The 13337-nt window shown below is 39.8% G+C and overlaps 1 non-coding gene across 1 annotated transcript; it reads left to right on the forward strand.

Annotated features, from left to right (window-relative positions):
• Positions 1 to 1356: 1356 nt before the first annotated feature.
• On the forward strand, positions 1357 to 1463 carry LOC141610392 (small nucleolar RNA R71). The gene has a single exon (XR_012528303.1). It is a non-coding gene; the product is annotated as a small nucleolar RNA R71 (small nucleolar RNA).
• Positions 1464 to 13337: the final 11874 nt, after the last annotated feature.

The following is a 13337-nucleotide window of genomic DNA, read 5'->3' on the forward strand; positions in this document are numbered from 1 at the left end:
ATGGTTTGCACCTCTCCATTCTTCTTCTTCAAAGTGACAAGTTCCTTAAGAAACTTGCCATAAGATGGAATTTCGGTAATCATATCAAGGAAAGGAATAGTGACATTCATTCCCTTCAAGATCTCAACAAATTTCTCATATTTCTTTTCAAGCCTAGGCCTTGCAAGCCTTTGTGGAAAGGGTACCGGTGCTACATACTCCCTTGGTGGTGGAGTACATTCTTTGGCCTTAGTTGCAATAGGCTCATCTTGCTTTGGAGGGTTAACCATCTCCACCTCCTTAGACTTCTCCACCATAATCTCATCCTCTTCCACAACTTCAACCGGGTGCTCTTTCACTACTTCACTAGACACTCTCTTCCTCTTCCATTTAGGAGATTTCTCAACCTCCTCCAATTGCTTCCCACTCCTAAAAAATACCGCATTCAACTCCCTTGGGTTAACCATATTACCCGAAAACTTTCCCGTATTTTGAGCCAATTGCCCCAATTGTTGAGAAATTTGGGCCACATGAGTTTCCGTAGCCTTTTGGGATGCTCGTAGTTCATCATTAACCCGGTTTTGTGCGGTAATGTGGTTATCAAGCTTTGAGTCGGATTTTTGATTGGCAATAACCAATTGTTCAAAGGCTTGTTCCCAAGATGGTTTTTGAGGGGTTTGGAAGTTTTGGTTTTGTGGTTGGAAATTTTGGTTTTGTTGTTGATTGAAGTTTTGTCCCTTGAAACCTCCAAATGGTTGTTGGTTTTGGGTGACAAATTGTTTCCCTTGGAAACCCGGTGGAATTTGTCTTTGGAATTGAGAGTTTTGATTGAACCTTTGTTGTTGTTGAGGTTGGGAAGTGGTTGGGTTTTGAATATTTTGTGAAGCATAAGACAAGAAAGGGTGAGTTCTTTTTCCATTGACGAATTGGTTGTTGTTATTATTGTTGAACCCTTGCCTTGCACTAGTGGATTCCCAAACTCCATTTGCTTGCTCATAGCATTCCTCTTGGAGGGGTGCAATCAAGGGACACCCAATGGGAGTGTGCCCTTGTTCACCACACAACTCACAATACAAGACTTGCCTCATATCGGAGCCTTTAGGTTTTGAATTTAGCAAAGCAACTTGTTGGGTGAGTTCATCTAGTATTCCCTTAACCTCCACATTCAAAACCGAATTAGAATCCTTGTTCTTGCCTTTTCTTGATTGCCTATCACTTCCCCATTCCATAGTTCTTGAGGCAATCTCCTCAATTAGCTCTTTTGCCGCTTTATGCCCCAAAATGTCCAAGGCACCTTTCCCTGAACCCGCATCTAATGAAAGCCGAAGGTCTTGGGTCAACCCTTTGTAAAAGTTGTTCACTAGCTCGGCCTGGGAAATTCCATGGTGAGGGCATAACCGTTGGAGCTTCTTATACCGTTCCCATGCCTCATATAAGGTCTCATCCTCTTCTTGAGTAAAGCTTTGTAGTTCACTCTTGACTTTGGCCGTTCTTGAGGGTGGGAAATATTTGTTCAAAAATGCCGAAGCCAACTCATCCCATGTCTTGAAGGAATCCGGGTCACAATTCTTCAACCAATCCTTAGCCGAACCCCTAAGTGAGCGGGGGAACAACCTAAGGCGTACCGCGTCATCGGAGACCCCATTTGACTTGTACATATCACAATTTTCAAGGAACTCATTTAGATGATCGTTTGGGTTCTCCAAGGGACTTCCTCCAAATTGGTTGTCTTGAACAAGGTTGAGCAAGACATTTTTGATCTCAAAGTTATTAGCTTGAATTCTTGGCCTTTGGATGCTTGGATTGACTATGTGCTTAGGAGCCATAGTCTCTCTTATCGAAACCGGATCACCCACGGTGTTAGGTTCTTCTTCTAAAACCCCAAAAGGATTTTCAAACACTTCGGTAACTTCTTGGTGATTACCTTCTTCAATAGGTGGTGTATCAAGTAAACCCCTTCTTCTTAGAGAATTAAGTCTTCTTGCCGTGGCTTCAATTTCGCGATCAAGTGGATATGTTGGTTGACCTCTTCTTCGTCGCCTACTCATGCAAAAGACCTAAGCACTTGAAAGAAAGGATTAGTAACAAAGGACTTAGTCTAAACTAGAACAAAAACGATTAATATCAAGCCGTAATCCCCGGCAACGGCGCCAAAAACTTGATGGTATCAAGTTATACCTCGCAAGTGCACGATTTTATCGTTGTACACTCTAGAGGGTCGCTCACACAAGGAGTAGGGGTGATTACTAATTGTCTATATTCTTGAGCTTAGCTAAGTCGATATAAAACAAAGAGGATGGTAACGAACTAGCACTAAACTAACCAATTTAAAGACTATAAACTAGACAAGATAAGAGCAAGCTAAATGATTAAGTCTAGATCAAATAATGGGAAGGACTAGAACTCGGTTAGACCATGAATATGAGTAATTCCACATACTAATCGTCTCGGCTAATCAAAAGGGGTAGGTAGGTAAGGGGGAGATGGCTCTAATTCGCCTAAGACCTCCCTTTCGGGTTCGAAATAGGACACTAGCTATCCCGACTAACCCCCCTCTCGGGTTCGAAAACCGGTATCCCTAACTCAAAACCCGACAACCCCAAGAACATGCATTCTCCCAAGGAGGTCAAGTAAATGGTCAAGGTCATTAAACCCTCATCGTATTCCGGGTCATCCCACTCCCTCTCTCGAGGGTCGATTTCAAACACTAATCTAGAGGCACCCTCCCTCGGTTCTCCCTTTCGGTCTCAACCTTAGTCGGTGACAAGGGTCGATTCCCAAATATCCAACTAACAACCTAACCAACTCTCGTTGGTGGGCAAGGGTCAAAAGTCGACAATACCCAAGAACCAAACCTTAAACATGCAATCCCTCTAAACTACCCTCACCCATTTCCCCCAACTAATTAGCCTTAGTGATAATTAATTAGTGAGATTACCCATACCGAGTCAAACCGAGTCCTAGAAGGAGACTACTCACTAATCATGTTTCTAGAGGCAAAATAAACAATAAAGATGGAGTCTTTAAACATAAACATGGGTGGAAGATGAATTCTACTTCTAAACATGCAACAATCCAACAATAATTATGAAGAAAGATGATTTAATCTAATAACAAGGTTTAGTAAACTAAAAGACACAATCTTTAACCCAATCCACTCAAAGATTGAATCTTTGAGTGTAAATAGCAAGGATGAACAAAGGAAAGAGAAACAATGAAAAGATGAACAATGGTGAAAACAACAACAATAAAACAACAAAGATGCAAATTTACCATAAACAATCAAACAAACTTGAAGGAAAAGCAAATGTAAACAAAAGAAAATAGGGAGAGAATTAGTACCAACTCAATAGCAAGAAAGGAATTAGGATAGAATAAATAAGGATAAACTTTTAATCTTCTTCTTACAACCCAACTTCAATCACAAATTAATTGAAGAACTTGTCTAATTAAGAAATGATTAACAAAATAATTAACAAAGTTTGAAACTTGGAAGAGGAAATAAATTCAGATCTAGGGTTGTGTGTACAAAGGGTTTAAGGAGGGGGTATTTATAGGCTTGCATAGGATTAAGAAGAAAAGAGGAGAAAAGAGAGAAAAAGCCCAAATCCGCTGCTGTTGCGTTCTGCCGGTGGACCGGCTGCCGGTCCTCCTACCGGCAGAACCGTCATATCAAACAAAATATCTGGCAAGTGTGTTCTGCCGGTGGACCGGCTGCCGGCCTGCCGGCAGAACACTGCCTCCAGGTCTTTTTCTTCTTCCTTGGTGCGTGTTGTACCGGTTGACCGGCTGCCGGCGCTTCTCCCGGCAGCGAGGTCAAGCTTCCTTTTCCTCTAAAACTTCAATTAATTCCTCCTGCTGTGTTCTACCGGTGGGCCGGCTGCCGGCCTGCCGGCAGAACACTGCCTTCAGTGATTTCTTCAACTTCTGGCTTGGCTGAGGAGGTGCTCTGCCGGTGGACCGGCTACCGGCCTGCCGGCAGAATACTACATTCAACATTTCTTCACCTCTTCTTCATGTAAAGGCAATGGGATGCCTTTCTTGTCCCAATTCCTCTATAATCGGATCGGTTCCTAAAAAAGGGTACACAAAATCGCAAGTACGGGGATCGGGCACAAAAAGCAAGGAAAGGCACACAAAACCGACTCGATATGAGTCGGAATGCGTAAAAGAAAGAGGGAAATTCGGCGCAAATTAATCGTATATCAAACCTCCCCACACTTAATCCTTACTCGTCCCCGAGTAAGTCCTAAAACCAATGTACAAGTCACTCGAGTATTTAACGGTACTCATTGAGTTACAGCTAGAGTTAGTTGTACGAGTTGGGTTAGTAAATTTGTAATCCATAGAAAGGTACTAAATTTATTAATCGAGAATAGTGGACGTAGGTTTCGACTTGTGAAACTGAACCACTTCAAAAACTGTGTGTCTCTCCGTTCTTTCGTTTGTTTCGTTTATTCTGTTTACTTTCATTAGTTGATTAGTTAAAGTGTAATCAATAAACTTTAAATAATCAATTACATACGCATAATCGAAAAAGATTTAAAAAGTTTTAAATCCTCAATTCACCCCCCTCTTGAGTATTTTGGATCAATAGACTCTTCAATTGGTATCAGAGCCTCGTGCTCTTGATTGCCTAACCGCAAAGAGGCTGATCTATCATGTTTTTTATTTATCTTATCGTTTTATATTCCGCTGCCTATCACGTGATAAATGGATTCCAAATATCTCAAGTGTCCCGTCTTTGATGGGAAGAATTATGGATTGTGGAAAACATGATGACTCACAATGTGAAAGGTCACGATTGGGAGTGCTGGAGGATCATTCAAAACGGATCGCACAAAATTCTTGTGGCATCCGAGGAAGGCACTACCTATGAAAAGAAAGAAGAGGACTATGTCGAGGCCGACTACAAGAAGGCCGAAAAGAACTCCAAAGCAATAAGTCTCCTGCAAAACGGAATGACTTCTACTGAGTTTGATCGGTTCTCTTCTTGTTCCACGGCCAAGGAGATATGGGATGGGCTTGAATTAGCTTATGAGGGCACTTCCATTGTTAGGAAACACCGAATAGATTTGCTTATGCAAAAATATGAGCTATTCATTATGGAGCCTAATGAGTCCTTAGATAGTATGTCTGCAAGGTTTTCAAGCATCATAAACGAACTGAAAAACCTAGGTAGGAAATTCAGTACTGAGGACATTGCTAGAAAGGTTCTTAGGAGCCTTACTAAGAAGTGGCGTGCTAAGGTCACTGCAATGGAGGAATCACGGGATCTTGAAACCCTATCCTATCAAGAACTCATTGGTGCTCTCATGGCCCATGAAATTACTCTTAACAAAGATGACGCTGAACCAAGCCGAAATAAGAGTATGGCCTTAAAGAGTGAAGAAGTGGACTCTGAATTAGAGGATGAAACTGTATTGTTTGCACGCCGTTTCAAAAACAAAATATTTCGAAATAAACAAACAAAATCATCCTACAACAACAACAACAAATCGTCCAACAAAAGGGCTACTGAATCAAAGTCATCTTTCGCAAATAGAGGTTGCTTCAAGTGTGGAGAATCTGGTCATATGATCAAGGATTGTCCAACATGGGAGAAGATAAAAGACAAGACAAAACGTGAGAAGACAAAGAGAGAATTTAAACAAGTTATGATGGCTTCGTGTTGGGGAGACCTTGACTCAGAAGATGACGAGGAATCTGAAGACGACGAAGTGGCCAGCCTTTGTCTCAGCAGTGTTAGTCTTGACCTAATCTCCGACAGTGACAATGAAAGCACAAACTCTCATTCAAACTATTGCCTTCTCGGAGAATCAAACGAAGATGACGATGAAGAGGTAAGTTATCTTGAGCTTAAAAAACGCGTTAAGAAATTGTCTAAAAGTGCTTTAATTGAATTCTTTGAACAATCTCTTGATAAGTGTCACGAACAGGATCTGGAATTGAAAGATCTAAAGGAACAGATTCTCGAAATCGCGGAAGAGAATCATACTCTCAAGGCTAGAGCTAAGAAGTTGAAATCTAAAGTGATAGCTGAGAAAGCTACAACATTAGATTCTACTATGGCTGAAAAGAAGGAATTAGAGTCCAAAGTTATAGCTAATGAAGCTATAACTTCCGACCTAAAGTTTAACATCAAGCACCTTCAAGCCAAAGTTATAGCTAATGAAGCTATAACTTTAGAACTTAGAAAAGCCAAAGAACTTTTGGAAGCTAAGGTCACATATGATGAAGCAGTGATCTTAAACCAAAAGAAAGAGATAGATTCCCTTTCAAAGCAATTAAAGGAATCTAAAACCGATATGATCAATGTTAAGAAACAACACACCGATGTTGTGTTCATTCTTAACAAACGATTCCAAGACTTTCGTGATAACTTTAAAAAGGACAATGATGTAAATCACACGAAATGTCAAGAGGAAATTAAAACCCTAAAAGACCTACTTCTACACGCTAGAAAGGTCCATGATAAGTGGGAAGGTAGCACAAAAGTCCTAAACTTCCTAACCGAACAATCTGACAATAATATGAAGATGGGGTTAGGACATGAGTGCTACAGCCGTAGAGATCACTCTAAATACAAATCCACACCTTCGGATTTTGACTTCAGAAAAAGGAAGTATGCTGATCTTCCTGAATACCTGATTTGCAATTACTGTGGTCATACGGGTCACATCCAAATAAATTGTGTCAAAAAGGCTCATGATATACGAAAAAATGCTGAACATGCTAAATCTGTTGACACAGTTGACGAGGATAAGGAAACCCCCACTAACGAACCTAACCAAGAAAGGAACAATAAATTTCGTTGGTTCTATGACATGGCCTTTGACTACACTAAGAAACCTAGCACTTCACAAAACCCTTGTCGATCTCAACCTAGTAAGCCTACTAACAAGGGAAATAGTCGTGAAAGACCTAGAGAAATTCCTAGACCTAGAGAAAACCCTAACTCTAGAACTCCTCCCAAGCCAAATAAACCAAGGGTTAGAAAAACGGTTATTAGACAGGTTTGGGTTTGAAAAGATCTAGTATATAGAGTAACTAATCATAAGGGACCCAACTTAGCTTGGGTACCTAAGAACTGTATCTAATCCTTTATGCAGGAAGAAGTGAAAGAAAACAATCAATGGTATCTTGATAGTGGATGCTCAAGACACATGACCGGAGATAAGAATCTGTTTCTTTCACTCAAGCCCTTTAACGGAGGAAAATTAACGTTCGGGGACAACAAAAAGGGAAAAGTCATTGGCATTGGCAAAATCGGAATTTCTAAGTCTCAAGCAATCAGTGATGTTTATCTCGTGGATGGTCTAAAACATAACTTGCTAAGCATATCTCAACTATGCGACAAACGTAACAAAGTAGTTTTTCATACTAATAGTTATCGCATTATTATTGAAGGAACTAGCAATGTTATTCTAGAAGGCCTCAGGAAAAGAAATGTTTATATGGTAGATTTAAATGCTGTGCCTACTAACTCCTTTTCGTGCATGAAAGTTACACTTGATGATCCTTGTTTATGGCATAAACGTTTTGGTCACATTAGCTCATTAACTTTGAACAAACTCAAGAAGTGGGACTTGGTTGAGGGGTTACCTAAGATCAAGTTCGACCAAGAAAAGATGTGTGACACGTGTGCAAGGTGCAAACAAGTAAGGTCATCGTTCAAACCGAAAAGAGTAGTAAGCACAAATCGAGCCTTGGAATTGGTACACATGGATTTATGTGGACCAATGAAGGTAAGGAGTAGAGGAAGATCCAGGTACGTCTTTGTTCTTGTAGACGACTACTCAAGGTATGTATGGCCTATCTTCCTTCATTCAAAAGACGAAACATTTGATGAATTCGATTGTCTTATGAAACGTGTTCAAAATAAATATAAGACTAATCTAGTATCTATTCGTACGGATCATGGCACCGAGTTTGATAATCAAACTTTTATAGAATATTGTAGAGTTAATGGTGTAGGGCATAACTTTTCTGCACCAAGAACTCCTCAACAAAACGGTGTTGTTGAACGTATGAATAGAACTTTAGAAGATATGGCACGTACAATGCTTTTGTGTAGTGGTTTACCTCGTAACTTTTGGGCTGAAGCCATTAGTACTTCTTGCTACATCCATAATCGTGCTATGATCCGACCTATTCTTAAGAAAACCCCCTACGAACTCCTTAGAGGTCGAAAACCTAATATCTCCCATCTTCGTTGTTTTGGGAGTAAATGTTTTGTACACAATAACGGTAAAAACCGGTTAAGTAAGTTCGACCCTAGGAGTGATGAGGCGATTTTCATAGGATATTCAGATCATAGCAAGGCTTACAAAGTCTTCAATAAAAGAACTCTTTGTATTGAAGAAAGTGTCCACGTTATTTTTGATGAAGATAACGTATTTGATAAGCCTCTACAGGATGAGGAAGAAGACTTAGATGAACCCGACTTTCGTCTTTCAAGAGACGACTCTCCGGAATTGGAATTGGAGGATAATGAGATTGAGGGAACGAATGATGAACTTGATCATTCCTCAAAAGGTAAAAAGGAGAAAAACAAAGTTATAGTTGATGATACTATAACATTGACTCAAGACAAGAACTCCCAAACCAATGTTATAGGTGATGTTACTATAACATTGAATCCAAATCAAGGTGTGGAGTCCGAGGTTATAATCGACTCTAATACAACACCCGGATTGGATTCAGGGGGAACTTCCTCAAATTCCAATCCAGATGAAGTTGGGACAAGCTCAAATAACGAGGAAGAACCAAGCACCTCAACAAAATGGAAATACAAGAACTCACATCCCATGGACAATATTCTTGGGAATATTAAGAAGGGTGTTCAAACAAGACGTTCCTTAAACAACTTCTGCTCTTTCTACTCCTTCCTATCCATGATCGAACCAAAGAACATCAATGAAGCTCTTGCTGAATCAGATTGGATTATAGCTATGCAAGAAGAGCTACAACAGTTCGAAAGAAACAAGGTTTGGCATTTAGTTCCTAGACCAAAAGATCGTTCAGTCATTGGAACTAGGTGGGTCTTCAGGAACAAATTAGATGATGCCGGAGTCATTGTCAGAAACAAAGCAAGATTGGTGGTCCAAGGGTATAATCAACAAGAAGGAATAGATTATGACGAGACTTTCGCACCTGTTGCTCGGTGATACGTGCATTTTATATAGTCTTTTTAGGCCTTTTTATGCACGTATTTCTATGCTATTATCGTAGTTTATGCTACGAAATGCCCCGAATATGCTACTTTGGTTTGTTTTGTCTTATTTGCAGGAATGAACCAGAAAGTAGTGAAATCGAGCCTTTTACCGTCCTTTTAGCATGCATTTGGAGGAAGAGTGAATTTGGAGCGGGAATGTAGCTATTTTGAGATGCGCAAAGAAGAAAGATAGCTAGGAAGAACTTCAAATTGCTAGTGCCTACTTTGAAGAGCTATATCTCGAGTGATACAACAGATATTCAGGTGATTCCAATTGAAGATGAAAGCCTGTCCTCTTAGCTTTCCAACGCCACCGGAATCGCCCTATTTGCCCAAGTAACGAAGAAATGGCAGCCGTTTGAAGTTCAGTGCGCGAAGCAGGAATTGTGTGTTGGAAAGTACTCGATCGAGTAGATTTATGTTCGATCGAGTCCTTTTTCTACTCGATCGAGTAGATTCAATTTAAGGTTTACTCGATCGAGTAGATTTTCTACTCGATCGAGTGGTTTAAGCTTAATTTTACTCGATCGAGTGATTTAAAGTTACTCGATCGAGTAGTTTTTGTTATTGGGCTTAGGTCCGTGACGCATTAGGTCTAATTACGCATAGGTTTATTATAAATAAGGAGATTAGTCTTGCTAATCAGATATATCTCTCCATCTCGGATCATACATCTCTTAGTTTTACATCTCAAACACTTTGCTACGATTTCCGATCTACAACTTTGTAACCGTACCCTTTCCCTTTTAATTCATTCTTGTTTCTTTATTGCTTTTATTATTTCTCTATTTAGTTATCATGTCTTATGTTATTAGTTTAGCAATTGCTAGTGTAGTATCCCGAGCCATGCGTAGCTAATTCCTTTAATATGTTAGGACTAGGGAAACCGTGGTACCAATATGTTAGGATCGACATGATTAGATTAGTTTTGCGACAAGAATTTTATTAAGCAATATAATTGTGATTAGGTTGAATGAATGCATGCAGGAGACCGATTAATTAGTTACCCCCGACCTAGATCGAAAGATTGGAAGGGAAGGCTTGCTTAATTACAATAGGTGATACCTAACTAGGGCGAAAGCTAAATTAGGGAGACCCTAGGGCGATTAGAGACCGAAAGGGTATAATCGTAGGTTTAAGGACCGAAAGGTGACGACCTCGCTCTTCTTATCAATAATTTAATCGACTCGGTTGACTCGATAGTGTAGTTGCCACGGTAGACCGATTCCTAGCATATTTTCTCTTTTATCCGATTTATCCTCGTATTTCTTCCTTATTATCTCTTGTTTTGATTTCTCTTCCCTTAATCCTCGTAGTGTAGTTACCAAACAATTAAAACCCCCATTACTCTTAGACTAACTTAAAACAGATAAATCTCATTTTTGCCTCCCTGTGGAGATCGACCCTACTTACCGCTAGCTTCTGTTAGTTGTACTTAGGTTTATTTTTGATACTGCGACGACCGGTATCACTCGGCTTGAAGCTATTAGACTTCTGATAGCATTCGCAGCACACAAGGGAATGAAGCTCTTCCAGATGGATGTCAAGACAACATTCTTAAACGGTTATTTACAAGAGGAAGTCTTCGTTGAACAGCCCCCTGGTTTTAAGAATATCAAATTTGAGGATCACGTATTCAAATTAGATAAAGCCCTATATGGATTAAAGCAAGCACCTAGGGCATGGTACGATCGATTATCTAAGTTTCTACTTCACAGTGGATTCAGTAGGGGATCCGTCGACAAAACCCTATTTCTAAAAACGGAGGATTCTGACCTTTTAGTTGTTCAAATATACGTCGATGATATTATCTTTGGATCGACCAACCGAAGCCTATGAAAATATTTTTCTGAGTTGATGACCTACGAGTTCGATATGAGTATGATGGAAGAATTGAAATTCTTCCTAGGTCTGCAAATACAACAAACTGATGAAGGCATTAAAATCCATCACCAGAAATATATCAAGGAGTTGATTCGGAAATTCGGAATGGAAAATTCACATGCTATGCTTACTCCAATGGTCGAGAACAAGAAATTGACATTGGATGAAAACGGTAAATCAGTTGATGAAACTACTTACCGTGGAATGATTGGGTCACAATATTTGACCGCAGGTAGACCGATATTATGTTTAGCGTATGCGTTTGTGCGAGATATCAATCATCTCCCAAAGAATCGCATATGACGGCCGTAAAACGAATTTTACGATACTTGATTGGAACGGCCAACTTATATCTGTGGTATCCAATGAAGTGCAATTTTGATCTAGTCGGTTATTCTGATGCCTACTACGCAGGATGTTCTCTAGACAGAAAAAGCACGTCGGGTGTCGCCACTTTTGTCGGACCGTGTATCATCACGTGGGGTTCGAAGAAACAAAATTCGGTTGCTCTCTCAATCATTGCTGAATATATTCTTTGCAGGACTGGTATGTACTCAACTTTTATGGCTTAAGCAACAATTACGTGATTATGGTATTGACGTAGGATGTATTCCTATTTTATGTGATAATACAAGTGCAATTATAATTTCTAAAAATCATGCACAACATTCACGTACTAAACACATTGAAATAAGACATCATTTTATTCGAGACCATGTTGAGAAGGGAAATATAAAACTTGAATTTTGTAGTACTGAAAAACAATGGGCAGACATTTTGACAAAATCATTAGCTAGAGAACGTTTTGAGACTTTACGGTTGGAAATTGGTTTAATCGGTGGTACCTAAGTTTCTGTATATGTTCAATTTTCTTATGACTGACTAGTTAAGCTAAGATTGTATGACTGTGTCCGTATATTGCGTTGCATGAATAATTTCGTATGTAGGAATACTTTTATCATAAATTTCTATTTGTAATTTAGAATTTAATTGTTATACAAACTTATTCCTTATCACAATAAATAAAACACACCATAACTTTTATCTTTCCAATTCACAAAAATCTTTCCTAAATTGCTACTCTTTGTACACGCCTAAATGTACTCCACATACAATTCTATTTCCTAATTCTTATCTTTTACCATAATAAATCTATCACTTAAATTCCTATACCTACCATAATTCCTATTCCTAATTAACACTTACCATAATTGATCTCCACTTGTTAAACCTAGACCTAGTCTACACCTATATCTACCCCCCCCCCCCTTGCGTGTAACCCGTCCAAACAACCCCACTTGCATACTTTTCATCCTCTCAAAATTTTACTATCATCACAAATCTCCTTCTTTACACAAACCATCACCATCACCTCCTTTTTCAACTATCACCATCATCATGAATCCAACCCATGCAAAAATCACCCGATCTTCAACCCGTCACCACCAAAACCGCCACTTTCATAACCAAACATCACCACTACCACCACATGATCCTAATTCCACCAATTTTCCTTCACCACAACCAAACCCAACTACGCCCCTGTTCCGTAGTCGGGACGAGTCGATATCCGAAGGCAAAAGGCGACGCCTTTTTAAAGGGAAAAATAAAGTAGTTTGTGATGAGAGTGATGATGTGGAGGAACCCGAGGTGATTGTTCGGAATGGTGTTGCTCGTACCTTACACCGAGATGCTTCGAAAGCCGCAACAAAAGAGGGGTTAAATCGTGTTCGGCTCACTCATGACGAAATCATCCTTGTTAATCGTGTCTTGAGGTATTCCCTTCATGGTGGAAGGTATTATCCGAAATCTTAGTTGGTTAATGTTCCCGCTCTTGCTTTCTTTGTTAATTTTCTTGATTTTCAAGGGTGGAGTCACATTAGTCAATTTTCGGGTCCTATTTATCCGGTGGAAGTCGTTCAATTCTTTGCTAGTGTGTCGATTAAAAAGGGAGTCTTGCATGCCGTGGTTAATGGGAAAGATGTGACGGTCTCTGTTTCAGATTTTTGCTCTGCTTTTTCGGTTCCCGATGACGGAATTGAATTAAATCCGAGTCTTGAATGGTCTAATGTGGTAAGTGAAAAGGAGTTGTTAGTGAAAAAGTATTTTGAAGAGATGACGGAAGGAGGTAATATCGTGGTTCGTCCTCTCTCGGCAAAAATCAAGTTCCTCTTGAACTTTTTGTGGAACACGGTGGTGCCGAGGAGAGGAGGTCGTGATAAGGTGTCGAGTTATGAAGCTATCATGGTCTATTCTT

Source organism: Silene latifolia, chromosome 10, assembly GCF_048544455.1.
Source record: "Silene latifolia isolate original U9 population chromosome 10, ASM4854445v1, whole genome shotgun sequence".
Classification (NCBI taxonomy): domain Eukaryota; kingdom Viridiplantae; phylum Streptophyta; class Magnoliopsida; order Caryophyllales; family Caryophyllaceae; genus Silene; species Silene latifolia.